General features: G+C 39.6%; 1 protein-coding gene and 1 long non-coding RNA gene across 3 annotated transcripts in view; one reads left to right on the forward strand and one right to left on the reverse strand.

Moving 5' to 3' along the window:
* TMEM117 (transmembrane protein 117) overlaps window positions 1-12,482 on the reverse strand; it is a 326,549-nt gene that overhangs the window by 88,465 nt on the left and 225,602 nt on the right. The gene's annotated exons all lie outside the window — the stretch shown is intronic.
* LOC122466262 overlaps window positions 3,386-12,482 on the forward strand; it is a 44,925-nt gene continuing 35,828 nt past the window's right edge. Inside the window, exon 1 of the long non-coding RNA XR_006291639.1 lies at window positions 3,386-3,544. This is a non-coding gene — a long non-coding RNA (uncharacterized LOC122466262). The remainder of the gene's footprint in view (window positions 3,545-12,482) is intronic.

Raw genomic sequence — 12,482 nt, forward strand, 5'->3', positions numbered from 1 at the left:
GGAAAATACATCTCCCAAAGCCCTACTTGAACTATGCATCTAGATTACAAACACTGTAAGTAAAGCAAGGAAATGCATTAGTTTATCTTTTATTTTAGCTTGTGAATTTTCCCTGTGCTAGAGGGAGGTTTATCCCTGGTTTTTGTAACTTTTAAGTTTTGCCTAGAGGGAAATCCTCTGTGTTTTGAATCTGATTGTCTGTAAAATTACCTTCCATCCTGGTTTTACAGAGGTGCTTCTTTTACTTTTTTTTAAATAATAAAGTTCTGTTTTTTAAGAATCTGATTGGGTTTTTAGTGTCCTACAAACCCAAAGGTCTGGTTTGTGCTCACCTTGTTTATTTTTCAAGCCTCCCCAGGAAAGGGGATGTAGGCTTGAGGGGATATTTTGTGGGAATAGGAACTCCAAGTGGTCCTTTCCCTGATTCTTTGTCTAAATCACTTGGTGGGGCCAGCATACCTCAGTCCAAGGACAAATAGAGATTTGTGCCTTGGGGAAGTTTTAACCTAAGCTTGGTAGAAATAAGCTTAGGGGGCCTTTCATGTGGGTCCCCACATCTGTACCCTAGAGTTCAGAGTGGGGAGGGAACCCTGACATGGTGGCAGAGCGGTGGGATCATTTTGAACCAGAGATCATTTTGAAACAGGAGCACAAACCTTAGGAATTTTTTTTCTTCTTTTAGCTGCTTGGGGAAAGCAGGAGCTGAGAACAGCTGGAGTTTTTTTCCTCTTCTATCTCTTTGCCTGGAGGCAGACGTGTTAGGTTTTTTTAACAAAAAGTGTTAGCGATAGCCAGAAAATTCACAAGCTAAAACAAAAGATAAGGTAACGCATTTCCTTGCTTTACTTACAATTTTTGTAATCTAGATGATTAGTTCAAGTAGGGCTTTGGGAGATGTATTTTCCCTGTCCTGATTCCTCGCTGACCCAGAGACAACCAACAAAGAGAACAAAGCAAAAACCTTCCCTGACAGATTTGAAAGTATCTTCTCTCCTTATTGGTCCTTTTGGTCTGGTGCCAACCAGGTTACTGGAGCTTCTTAACCCTTTACAGGTAAGGAGGGATTTTATGATACCCTTAGCTGTATGTTTATGACAGCTTGCTTGTAAAAAGTTTCTTCAGTCAACACCTATCATATGCAAGGTAGTGTAGGATTCACATGAGTTCTAGTCATAGAATTCTACCTGTTGGTCAACTTACACAGTCAAAAGTTAATTGTCTAGCTCTAGTAGAAAGCAGTTTGAAAAACAACCCTTATATAAATGTAACCCACAAGCTGGGCGTTACATAAAGAAAAGGGAAATGATATTTCAGGCTTACTTTATGTGGGATAGGTAACCTACTTCTCCAGCAAAACTGGGGAGGGGGTTGCAGCTGGTCCAGGAAACAGCAGAATCAAGATTTTTCAAAAATAAGGGAAAATTTTCAAAGCACCTTAGTGGCTTAGGAGACTAAGTGCCATTTTGAAAACTGACTTGGGCAAGTCCTGAAAATGTTATCCTAGGAGGCTAAAGATACACTTTTAAAATATATTTCCTGATTTTCAAAAGTGTGAGCACCCAACTTCCATTGAACTTAATGGTAACTGTTGGAAATTTAGCCCTTTTGAAAACCAAGGTCGTGTCTATATATGGACTTAACACTAAGATTTTCAAAAGTAATCAGTTATTTAGGGTGCTTCAGTTTTGGGGTGTCCAAACTCAGACAGATAAAAAGAGCCTGATATTAAAAAAATGCTGAGCAACCACCCTCTGAAAATCAGGCCCCTGTAAACTGTCTCAAGCTGGGCACCCAAAAATGGAAGTACTCCAAAACTCTAGTTACTTTTGGAAATCTTGGCCTTGGATTCTAACTTCTGGCTCATAATTTTAAAAACCTTGATTCGTCAGGCTAACCTAGTGGAAATTCCAGGCTATCTTACATGTACCAGTAGGTGAGAAGGTTCGGGACATCACAGGGTGTGTATATAGCTTGGTCTCTCAGCCTCCATCAGACACCAGGGTCTGCAAGAAATGGAAGCCCTAGAGATAAAGGAAGTAGAAGACATCCTCATGGATTCCCCTGTAATAACACAGCTCCTTCAGGAGGCACTATACTGCCATTGTAATAGCAGCTGTCAGGAGGACCAAGCAGGAATTAGTAATGCTTCAGACGTGCCCACACTTTCTCCAGCCACTCTCAAGTGGCTCTACACCATTCAGTAATTCCTCTACACAGGGGGAATCCTCCCTGTGAACAAATACATTGGCTTTAAAGCAGCTTTGTGGTGGCAATGGGATAAAGCTTTCACTGCATGGCTAAGTATCTGGTCAGGCTTCCTACTCCAGGCTCCCTCATCCTACCTTTGATATCTACAGGGAAGGCACCATCTTGGGCACAATGCCCAGTCCTCTTGGTGGACTCCTTTCCAAACAGGAACTGTGAGGGCCCAGCAATTAAAGATCACCTAACCCTAAAAAGATCTCGAGTAAGTGTGGAGGCAGGACCTGCCCAGTACAGCAATAGTCAGAAAGGAAACATGCTTGCTCTCATTGCCGCTTCTGGCTGTCCTGAGATGGCTGTAGATGATGCAGCACAATCCAAGGTTCATATCTGAATTAGTTTGGGAACCACATGAGGTAATATGGGGCACCTGTGCTGTCAGCTCATTGGAGACAGCCACTGCTGGGAGATGAATTTTGTGAGTATCTTTGCTATGTGAGCACCCTGAGTGAACTCTTGTGTTGGCTGCAGATGATAATATATTATGAAACAGCCTCAAATTAAAGAAGTGTTTTAATTAATTATATTTTATTATTTTTTTCAGTAATATAGGAACAAAACACAATAACTGACAAGTAGGCATTGGGTTGCAAAGAGAGAAGGCTTAACAAATTGGAGTAGATGTGATACAAAGAGGAGTACTGTTCATCAATTATAGAAGTTCCTGGAAAAGTTTTCAAAAGTTTTACAGCAGGTCCTAATGCAGGACTTTTTGTAGTGAAATCAGTGGAATGGCAGCCTAAGTCAGATATCTGTCTGCTGGTAGGAGGTGTACTGTTGGTATTCTGTGTTCAGCAGCAGTCAAGCTTTTAAACAGCCTTCTCACCAATGACAAGCTAATAGTCTGTGAGAAATTTCTAGACATAAGCTGTCCTGTTACTGCCTCTCTAAAAAAAGAGGTTGAGAATGTTCAGTCAGTCGGTAAATACAGCTGGTGGATGATCCTTCTGAGATACTTTATAATATCATAAATCCAAACTCTGCATTTTGAAAGGTTGTGGTTTTTATTTTAAGGTTCTGGTAACATATAAAAACTCTTTGAGTTTTGCTTTGTCTCCTGAAACCTTGAAAAAAATGTACCTCAATAATGCATAGTTGGCTCTATTTCATTTTATAGAGGAACAGAAGAAGAGAACTTCCATCCATTATGGACACAAATCATCTGTCACTTAAACCAACTGTAACTCCAGCAACAGCAGCAGAGTTATACCAGATTTGCCCAGCGATCAATGAAATGAGAATTGGGTCCTATGTATGCTGTTGGAGATTCAGATATGCAAAGGTATAAATTGGTTTATAGAGGAAGGGGTTATCGGAACAGTTAGTTGAACCATTGTGTGAATTTATTCTACTATGGCTAAATTCCCTCAAGGGTACAGAGGCTGCAGAAGGCCTCCAGCTGAACACAGCTACAGAGGTTCGACTGTGAGTGGGGCAGGTTGCAAAGTGGACACTAGGGTGTTGTGTGTTTCCTGTGTATGGCAGAGTTGGACTCCATCCCAGTACCATATAAGCCATTCCTGAGGCAAGCTTTAGAGCCATGCTGCATAAGATGTGAGAATATGACCACTTAGCTGGCAATCATATGAATCTAGCGGTATGGGCAGGGGCACTGGCAACAGCCAAGCTGGGACAGTAGCCCTGAAGATATTAAAGAATTGCCCTACACCATGCTCTGGTTTTGGAGTGGGGATTCCATTCCCCCTCAAGTTCCACACCATGTCCCACACAAAGCAACTTCACTCAGACTCTGTGCGGGGAGGAGAGAGAACTTCACCCCAATGCATAAAGGCATCTCACTGTACTAATTCATGTTAATGGCACATTGGTATAAGATACTGGTCCTGTTTGCCCTCAACTGTCACTGAAGTCAACAGAATTTGAGGGTGGCTCTGCAATTCACAGGATTGGGTCTTTAATTAGTCTTTTAACACAAAGCATGCAATCTCTGAAGTTCAGAACATGTTCTCGGAAACCTCCTCGTCAGCTTCTTTCTGTTCAGTTCTCTGTCAAAACTAGTTTTGTTTTTGAAAAGTTTAATTTAAGTTTTTGAAAAGTTTTATTTATCAGATAAATGGAAAGCATGAGATTCTGGATAATTTATGCTTATTCATAGTCTAAGATCAATAATATCTTCTTAGGTAGGAGTAGGCTGTGCTCAATTTTTAGAAAAAGACAAATGTTCATTTGTTACCTGTGACATTTATTGTATTGGGGATGTGGAGGGTCAACTGCGGTTGAACCAAATAGTAAAAATAATACTTACTACAGTGACGACAAATTTCAGATGACATTCTGAGCATGTAAAATACTTTGGTAAAATACTAAAAGATGCAGATGTGACAACTGAAGCTCATAGGTCTTATATATTAATTCAAACAGAAATAAATCCTTATTGCTGTATTTACTGTGTAAAATTTAATAATAGAAATTTCTATATTTTTTGGTTTGAAGCTACTCAGTTCAATTACTATCTTTTTTAACAAGCAAATAGGATTGTTCTCCGTTGAATGATTTGTTATATTTCTTTCATAAATGTAATCGATTTATAACTTATGTGCCTGGTTATTAGGTGTCTTTCATTTGTGCAAAAAAACAAACAAACTCCTTTGCTTAGTGACATATGGTGTGTACTCTCTCGAAACATTTTCACATGAAAAAATTGCCAGAGAAAAAAGAGTTATGCCTTTTTGGATTTTTTTTTGCTCGTAAATATATCTAGCACTAGATTAATCATCCTGGTTAGATGAAAGAGACATATTTATTCAAACTCTTTGAAAAAACATTAAAGAGTTGTTCAAAATACTTGTAATTATATTTTACCTTGGTAAGCTTTGCACAAATTTTATTGTAAAAAGTACTTACAAGATGTCTTGATGAATAAGAAGTTACATCTTGCAAGATATCACAGTGTGTGAAGTCTAAAATAACAGAAAATTTGCTATCACATCAGTCTAATATAAAGCCAAAAATACAAAGCTAACGTAATGGGGAACATACAAAACTATTAGCCTATTATAGTTGTTTCACTCTAAACTTGAAAGCTGCTAACACATGGAAAAAAGTATCCTTATATTTTTCAATTCTGCCAGGTTTGTGGAATTATAGATATAGATATATAGATGTATTTGTGGAACTATAATATATATAATATATGGTACTAATACAATTAAAATATAAGCATATTATATTACACTGAGTTCCCATCTGTACTACCGCTTTGCTATGGCATCCAGCTGAATCATGATAGTGCAATGATATGCTTAAAATTGAGCTCTGCTCTATATAGATATGAGCAAACCATATTTTAACCATACTGTTTGGTAACTCAGTGCCCCAAAGCAGTAGGTTTTGTAATGGAGTTGGAACCTAATTAGATGAGTTATCATACTGTAAAGGAAGTAATTCTTCACACAACACACAGTCAACCTGTGGAACTCTTTGCCAGGGGATGTTGTGAAGGTCAAAACTATAATGGGGTTCAAAAAATAATTAGATAAGATCATGGAGGATAGGTCTATCAATGGCTATTAGCCAAGATGGTCAGGGATGCAACCCTATGCTCTGTGTGTCCCTAAAACTCTGACTGCCAGAAGCTGGGACTGCACTATAGGGGATGGATCACTCAGTTAAATTGCCCTTCTGTGTTCACTCCCTCTGAAGCATCTGGCACCGGCCACTGTCAGAAGACAGGATACTGAGCTAGATGGACCATTGGTCTAACCCAATATGGCCCTTTTTATGTTCTTATTTTCTGTCAGAACACATTAATATTACAGTTCATAATCTCATCTCATAAAATGTAAGAATGTGACATCCTACAATTCATAAAGCTATATTATGTACTTCTATGCCATAAAAATAACAGCAGAGCAGGCTTTTGATACATCATAAATCATGAGAATGTTATTACTGTTCAAAACTGGAACATAAACCTTTAAGAAAAACAACTAGCCAAAAGGAAAATTCACTAAATGGAGGGATGAGAGGGGATGAGGTAGAGGAAGCAATATGCACAAACACAAACACATATGCCAAGCAATGGTTGTATCATAGGAAAGATTTTTAATACAGACTCACACTGGTTTTAGTGGGAGTTTCGCATGTGGAATAATGACAAGATATGAGTCAGCAGTATGAAGGAACTACCATTGGGGTAACATCAGGAAGATGCTCTTGAAGCTGAAGAAGAAAGTGTTTAAGACTTAACTCATCAAACACAATACCTGTCAGTTAAAGGCTCCAAAATCTAGTTGTATATACTGCATGGAGTTTGTTTACAACTGTGGAAGCTAACTGTTGAAGTTAAATATCAGTCAGAATTAGGGCCTGATCCTGCCCCATTGAAGTCGACTGGAATTTCAGCATCTATTTCAATGGGAAGAGGATCAGGCCCTTGTTCCCTTGAAATATATCTCTGGGACAATCAGTCATCTTAAGTGCTAATGTAGACCTCAAAAGCCAACAACCACAGCTTCTTGCAGATACCCAGGTCTCCTTAAACTCGGAGCACCTCCAAGATCATTGGCCTCAGATTCAAACTGTAGATCCTGATGCAATTGCAAACATGAGTCATATAAAAACCTACCTCCATGCTGATGTTTGGGCACTCCCATATCCTATAAATATTCCCCTTTGTTCCTGACATCTCCAGCAAGAACAGATGTCCTAAAGTTCATATTTTTGAGTCCAATATGCTCAAAGTAGAATTTTAAATGGAATAGTCTGGGTTTTGAGTTCCTTCTTAATTACCTAATGTTTTGGACCATCAAAGCGTTCAGCATGTTAAAGTGAAAATAGAAAGGAAGGATGGCCCTGTGGCTGGGGCAGGGGCACTAGTCTGGGACTTTGACCATGTAAGTTTAATACCCTGCCCTGCTATAGGTTTCCTATGTGACCTTGAGCACATCACTTAGGGCCAGATTTTTAAAGGTATTTGGTGCCTACAGATGCAGAAAGGCACCCATGGGTTAGGCACCAGACACTTTTGAAAATCCCACTGGGTGCCTATGTGTATCTTTAGATGCCTAAATACCTTTAAAAATCTGGCCCTTAGGGCTGAATCCCCAAAAAGAGAATTAGGCTCCTAACTTCTATTTAGGCTCCTAACCTCCAACTTTTGAGCATTCAGCCTTTAGTCTCTCTATGCTTCAGTTCCCCATCTGTAAAATGAGAGTAATAGCACTTCCCTACCTCATCGTGGTGCTGTGAAGATAAATCCATTAAAGACTCTGAGGTGCTTAGATACTACAGTAATGGGGGCCATATAAGTACTACAGATGTACTATAAACATTATTATTATTAGTCACAGGACATTCAAAATATGGCCATGATTCGGTATTTTGTCCAGCACAAAAAAGAACCCACTGGGAGTTTTAGAGGATCACAACCTGTTGCATTTAGTACAATGGTTACAATATCACTAGAACACAGGTTTTGTTCTAATAACAGCCTGAAAACTCATTCAAAAAACAAACGTTTCTGACTCTGCTTCAATGTTGAGTGTACAAAAATGCCTTTGCTTCACCATGCCACTATCTGTCATGAGCGTATCTCATTACTGGAGCGCAAACTCTCATTCTACTAATGTTACTGCTTAAAGAACACATTAGGCTGATATGGTTTTGATATGGGGAATATCCATACATCTCCCACAAGTAATTACATTATCAGCAATCCTCTTAAAATATTGGTTTTGCTTAGATGCCTTGCCAATGGCATGAAGCCTAGTTATTTGAAAATCCCACTTACCTGAAACCCATGAATTGATAACAAATGAACGAAGTGACGTGGTGGTGCCATCGGATCAGTAACACACCACAATGCTAAGAGCAAGTCCAAAGAAAATCTAGCTCTGAAACAAAATCTTTTTGCAGTAGGTTGAGTTTCTTTATCATTTGAAATGGTAGAGAGCAAAGAATTACTGACCCTCAAAATAACAGGTGTTCTTTTATATGTTTGGCAAAGAAGTGTAATAATCAGGAAATATTATCACTAGCATTCTAAAGAGCTCCATTATTCACTGAGGGTATAAAGAGCAGCTTCTAGCTATAACACAAGCTTCTCTTTTGTGAAGGATAAAAGTAATGATCTGAAGACACAGGATTCAGGCCATATCATAGGGGATTCTTATCTGAAATCCTAATAATGCTGCAGCAACCAGAAAAGGAAGTTTAGTTAAACACCCATATCCTAAGATAAATGGTATGAATTAAAGCAGAAGATTGCTTCGCACAGCTGGAACGATGCCGAATGGATTAATGAATAGAACTCTGCTAACCTGAATACTAACACTCCATTCTCTTACTACAGAGTCTACTTCTGGTTCCTGAGATGGTGATCAAAAGTAGAAACTGTCACTGTATCTGTCAGTCAGTGGTACATACACGATGCAATAGGCACCGTGCTCAGAAATGTTTCTGGACCATCAAGCAGCAGCACACAGAAAGGCTGTGAATAAATTAAACTAAAAATATAAGCCTTAGGCTGATGTGTTTGAACTTCACTGCAAACATTCTTCATACATATTTAATTGCTCCATTGAGACAGTGACTGTTTTGGAGAAGTTCCAGGCATTATTTCCATTCCATTAGTAAGCGTGCAGGATATGTACTCCTTTACCCAAAATGATTGATTCCAGAAATGTCTTCCCACTTACTGACCTGAACATTAATTGAGGTTGTGTATAGATTAAAAGAAAGCGTACGTTTTCAGAAACCAGCCAAAATATACTGTTGTCATTGAAATAGCTCGTGATATAAAAAGAAAGTGGCACTTTTAACTGAAGACACCAAAATTCCCTTCTCAAGAAGCCTTTTAAGAAATAGCTGGTGGAAACTGTACATGATGGGTTGCACAAATTCTGATGTACTTAAAAGTCTATTTCGACTTTTGTTTAACAACAGACTGCCTTTCTGAAACATAGAACAAACTTTCTGTGAGATATTAATATTGCATGCCAGATGCTTTCATCTGTACTTGGATCTTGTACTTTAATTTGCTTTGGGAGATAATATAAATGTTTTACAATGCATAAAAATAAAACTAAAGAAACACCAATAGTTTTATCAATTCAACTATACTCAGGGGGGAAAGCTAAATGTTTTGTAAGGTCTTGTTCAAACAGAAATAATGTTGTGAAGTTTAAATGATTATATTACAAAACAAACTTTCTTCTTCATATAAAAGTTTTTAAATATAAGTACCTTACTTATGATGTGACTCAGCCTGACACACTGGTTTTTCAGATCTCACATTAGCTCACATTATGGTTAATCTGAAAGCAAAGGCTAGTTTAAAATTCTCTGCTCACTAAACTAATTGAAAATAAAATTAATAATAGCACAATTTTAATGAAAAGGACTTCACATTCATTGATACAATTCCATAAGATGCAGCTATGTTTATGCACCTTAGATGAGTCTACATCAGACATTTGGAGATTCCCTAGGAAAAGAAACCCTCTTACAATATTTTATTCATAAAGCACAGTAACATTAGTATGTTTGACGTTATATGGTAGGCTACTGCTAAGTAGTTTAGATATAAAACTTGGCCAGCCTTATAGTGAGGATCTACTTTGAAAAGTAACTCTGTAGAAATGTGCATTCTATATTCAGCGTTTCTCAAGGTTTTCCGTATCAAATTTACTCAGTTGAAAGAAGAGTGTTTTCCCCTTAATTTCCAGCTCTGTAACCTCAATTTATAATCTGAGTCAAACTATGTTCTTTTCTTTTTGCTTATCATCACAAGAAACAAAGGGTCTAAAGACCAAATGCTGTCCTCAACCACACCTGTGCAGCTCTGTTGTTTTCAATAGGACTGCACGGTTGAAACCAAGGGCAGAATTTTGCCCAGCAACTGGAATTTGAATGACAATTATTGTGATGATGTGTGAACCAGAATACAACCCAGCTCACTCCCCCATAGCTGTGTTGGCTCTGCACTATCAAGAGGAGTGAAAAGTAGCAAAATCATATTTCTATCAGTTAAAATAAATAGATATGATTCAGACACATAGAAAGAATAAGAGCAAGTAGGTGCTATTTTACAAAAATCACTTTTCAGAGCAGAGCTGCGCTTTAATTTGATCATAGTAACATCCTCCAATTCATAGGCTATTACAACTATGTTACTGAGAAATTAAAATCAAACACAATTTTGGAAACCCATGCAATGTTTTGCACTCTTCTGCTGTAGATAGTACCAGCCAGCAGAAGCAGCATAACTTAACACTGTCCTTCCCATAGTTGTGATATGATCTTTGGAGAAGTCTATAGACAATCATATACATAAAAATAATAACAATAAGAAAAATATGAAATGGCACTTCCATTGAAAAACAGTCCAGAAGCTGAGAAGGTATCCATTTGTACCTAACAGAAAAGGGCAACTGAGGCAGAGAAAGTTAGAATCATAGAATCATAGAATATCAGGGTTGGAAAGGACCTCAGGAGGTCATCTAGTCCAACCCCCTGCTCAAAGCAGGACCGATCCCCAGTTAAATCATCCCAGCCAGGGCTTTGTCAAGCCTGACCTTAAAAACTTCTAAGGAAGGAGATTCCACCACCTCCCTAGGTAACGCATTCCAGTGTTTCACTACCCTCCTAGTGAAAAAGTTTTTCCTAATATCCAACCTAAATCTCCCCCACTGCAACTTGAGACCATTACTCCTTGTTCTGTCGTCAGCTAAGACTGAGAACAGTCTAGATCCATCCTCTTTGGAATCCCCTTTCAGGTAGCTGAAAGCAGCTATCAAATCCCCCCTCATTTTTCTCTTCCGTAGACTAAACATCCCCAGTTCCCTCAGCCTCTCCTCATAACTCATGTGTTCCAGTTCCCTAATCATTTTTGTTGCCCTCCGCTGGACTCTTTCCAATTTTTCCACATCCTTCTTGTAGTGTGGGGCCCAAAACTGGACACAGTACTCCAGATGAGGCCTCACCAGTGTCAAATAGAGGGGAACGATCACGTCCCTCGATCTGCTGGCAATGCCCCTACTTATATATCCCAAAATGCCATTGGCCTTTTTGGCAACAAGGGCACACTGTTGACTCATATCCAGCTTCTCGTCCACTGTAACCCCTAGATCCTTTTCTGCAGAACTACTGCCGAGCCATTCGGTCCCTAGTCTGTAGCGGTGCATTGGATTCTTCCGTCCTAAGTGCAGGACTCTGCACTTGTCCTTGTTGAACCTCATCAGATTTCTTTTGGCCCAATCCTCCAATTTGTCTAGGTCCCTCTGTCTCCTATCCCTACCCTCCAGCATATCTACCTCTCCTCCCAGTTAGGGTCATCTGCAAACTTGCTGAGGGTGCAATCCACACCATTCTCCAGATCATTTATGAAGATATTGAACAAAACCGCCCCAGGACCGACCCCTGGGGCACCCCACTCGACACCGGCCGCCAACCAGACATGGAGCCACCAATCACCACCCGTTGAGCCCGACAATCTAGCCAGCTTTCTAACCACCTTATAGTCCATTCATCCAACCCATACTTCTTTAACTTGCTGGCAAGAATACTGTGGGAGACTGAGTCAAAAGCTTTGCTAAAGTCAAGGAACAACACGTCCACTGCTTTCCCTTTATCCACAGAACCAATTATCTCGTCATAGAAGGCAATTAGATTAGTCAGGTATGACTTGCCCTTGTGAATCCATGCTGACTGTTCCTGATCACTTTCCTCTCCTCTAAGTGCTTCAGAATTGATTCCTTGAGGACCTGCTCCATGATTTTTCCAGGGACTGAGGTGAGGCTGACTGGCCTGTAGTTCCCAGGATCCTCCTTCTTCCCTTTTTTAAAGATGGGCACTTCATTAGCCTTTTTCCAGTCGTCCGTGACTTCCCCGGATCGCCATGAGTTTTCAAAGGTAATGGCCAATGGCTCTGCAATCACATCCGCCAACTCCTTTAGCACTCTTGGATGCAACGCATCCGGCCCCATGGACTTGTGCACGTCCAGCTTTTCTAAATAGTCCCGAACCACTTCCTTCTCCACAGAGGGCTGGTCTCCTCCTCCCCATGCTGTGCTGCCCAGTGCAGTAGTCTGGGGAGCTGACCTTGTTCGTGAAGACAGAGGCAAAAAAATCATTTGAGTACATTAGCTTTTTTCACATCCTCTGTCACTAGGTTGCCTCTCTCATTCAGTAAGGGGCCCACACTTTCCTTGGCTTTCTTCTTGTTGCTAACATACCTGAAGAAACCCTTCTTGTTACTC

This window comes from Chelonia mydas, chromosome 1 (assembly GCF_015237465.2).
Source record: "Chelonia mydas isolate rCheMyd1 chromosome 1, rCheMyd1.pri.v2, whole genome shotgun sequence".
Classification (NCBI taxonomy): Eukaryota; Metazoa; Chordata; order Testudines; family Cheloniidae; genus Chelonia; species Chelonia mydas.